This window comes from Sapajus apella, unplaced genomic scaffold (genome assembly GCF_009761245.1).
Source record: "Sapajus apella isolate SASKATOON/1434 unplaced genomic scaffold, GSC_monkey_1.0 scaffold1, whole genome shotgun sequence".
In the NCBI taxonomy this organism is placed as follows: Eukaryota; Metazoa; Chordata; class Mammalia; order Primates; family Cebidae; genus Sapajus; species Sapajus apella.
The window spans coordinates 40,695,912-40,698,727 of NW_022436941.1; the positions used below are offsets into that span (position 1 = coordinate 40,695,912).

A 2,816-nucleotide genomic window follows, 5' to 3' on the forward strand; every position below is an offset into this window, starting at 1 on the left:
AATTTCTTCTAATATGCAATTATTTGTTTATTCTGCAAATAATTGTTAATCTTTATATATTTTGTTAAACAGATAAGAAGAATAAATTGCATATACATATACTATAGTTATATTAGAATTGTTTGTAGACATTAAAAAGGCCTTTTTGCAAAATATGATAAATTGTATCAAATAAATTTTTTGAGCATTTGAAATGTACTAGATCCGAGATTAAATGATGCAAGAATTGAGGCAATTATTTTTCCTCAGGGGAAAGTGCAAACGCAGTCCCCCACTACCACAAATTATGCAGTCGAGTTTCCCACATTTGGGGAAATCGCAGGGGTCTGCACATACGAAGTGCAATGGATAAGGAATTGAGGCAATTTCCTAACATGAAGGTGCTTACAAGAGCTGACTCAGCATTTAAATATCAAAACATTTAAAAGAAAATAATTTAACGTACTTAACAATGTTTTGTAACAGATTAGTATTTTAATTAATTATTATTTTTTGGATTATGATGTAAAGCAAAATCTCTGAGACAGTTCTAATCCCATTACTGGGTATATATCCAAAGGATTATAAATCATTCTACTATAAGGACACCCGTACATGAATGCTCATTGCAGCACTGTTTACAATAGCAAAGACTTGGAACCAACCCAAATGCCCATCCATGATAGACTGGACAGGGAAAATGCAGCACATATACATCATGGAATACTATGCAGCCATACAAAACGATGAGTTCATGTTCTTTGGAGGGACTTGGATGAACCTGGAAACGATCATTCTCAGCAAACTGACACAGGAACGGCAAATCAAGCACCACATGTTCTCCCTCACAGGTGGATGTCGAACAATGAGAACACATGGACACAGGGAGAGGAGCATGACACACTGAGGGCTGTGGGGGTGGACTAGGGGAGGGACAGTGGGGGGTGTGGAGTTGGGGAGGGATAACGTGGGGAGAAATGCCAGGTATAGGTAAGGGGGTTGGAGGCAACAAACCACATTGCCATATATGTACCTATGCAACAACCTTGCATGTTCTTTACATGTACTGAGAACCTAAAATGCAATAAAATATATACATATTTAAAAAAAAAAAAAAAAAACAGAAAGAAAATTTATTTTTCCAAGGTTAGGGACATGCCTGTAACAGCCTCCGGAGGTCCTGACCACATGTGCCTGACCCAAGTGGCTAGGTTACAACTTAATGTTATACATTTTAGGGAGACATGAGACATCAATCAATACGTGTAAGATATACATTGGTTTGGTCCAGAAAGGTGGGGCAACTGAAAGCAGGGGCTTTCAGTTCATAGGCAGATTTAAAGATTTTCTGATTGGCCACGGGTTGAAAGAGCTATTAGCTAAAGAAGGGAAGTCTGGGTTATGATAAGGGGTTGTGGAGACCAAGGTTTTATCATATAGATGAAGCCTTCAGGTAGAAGGCTTCAGAGATAATAGACTATAAATGTTTCTTATCAGACTTAAACAGCCTGTTCTAACAGTAATTCCAACAGGGAGAAGGGAATAATGAGTCAGTTCGTTCTCCACTTCCCATCATGGCCTGAACTAGTTTATCAGGTTAACTCTGGAATACCTTCGTTGGAGAGGAGGAATCCATTCAGATGGTTGTGGGGCTTAGAATTTTATTTTTGGCTTACAATAACCATACTTCAAAAATAGCTAAGCAAAAAAAATTATAGAAGCAAAATGTAATCACTTTATAATCATAAATTAAAATTAAATATTTTAATTTGCCAGAGAGATAATTTAGGACCATTCAAAGGATTAATTTTTCCATTCATCCAACCTAGTACTTGATGAGGTGTTACACATCATATGTCAGCTTTTATCACTATCAACTGGTATAAAGATGTGGAGGGTTAATTCTAAAAATAGATAAAGTTTTACTTTTTTTCCAATTTTAGGAAACTAAATATACAGCCAAACCTATTAAGAAAAAAAAGCTTCAAATACTCTTTATAAGAAGGGCTGTTTGAGGGAAAATTAGATAATATTACTTTTTCTGTAAACTGACAATTTTATTTAAATATTTAATTAATCAGTATTTTTTACCAAAAAACTTTTTCACCATAGTTGCTGGTATTGTACAATAAAGATTATGAATTAATTTTAGTAGTATTAACCTTGTGTTATAAAATTATTTACTATTTATAAAAACCAAAATACAATGTCACATAGTTATATGTTGCAATATTTAATTCGAATGGGAATAAAAAAAATTGATTATTTTAGGAAAATCCCCATCTAAATATGCAATCCAAGTAGCAACCTCTAGATTCTTAAGTTAAATAAAAAAATACCTTCTGTTTTTATAAGAAGGAAGATAGACAAGTCTACTATTCAATCTCCCATTTAAATGTCCCTTGAGTCTTGAAATGGAAATTAATGAACCTCCTTCTCTAAATGAGTTCAGATGCCCACCTCCATATCATAAACTGTGATCATATCATTGAGGTTTCAAAGAATCTCCTTGATAATAGAAAGCATTTACTAAGATTCTACTATTTACCAAATTTACTCAGATTGTATATAATTATCTCCTCTATTTTTATAACAACTACTTGGAATAAGGATTGATTAATTTAAACAATATATACAAATTGTAGTACTTAAAAAACGAAGTGCCTATCCTCATGAATGTTAAATTCTGGAGGAGTCAGAAAATGAGTATAACAAATTATCAAAACACAAAATGTTATTTAAAGATTGATGTTATCTTTTAAAAAGCAGAGAAAGGGAACAGAAAGTATGGTTGGGAGGAAGTGCTAATTTAGGTTGAATAAGAGCAAGACTTTCTT

General features: G+C 33.5%; 1 non-coding gene across 1 annotated transcript; it reads right to left on the bottom strand.

The window, feature by feature from the left end:
• Positions 1-246: 246 nt before the first annotated feature.
• Positions 247-413, bottom strand: LOC116554635. The gene has a single exon (XR_004270259.1). It is a non-coding gene; the product is annotated as a U1 spliceosomal RNA (small nuclear RNA).
• Positions 414-2,816: the final 2,403 nt, after the last annotated feature.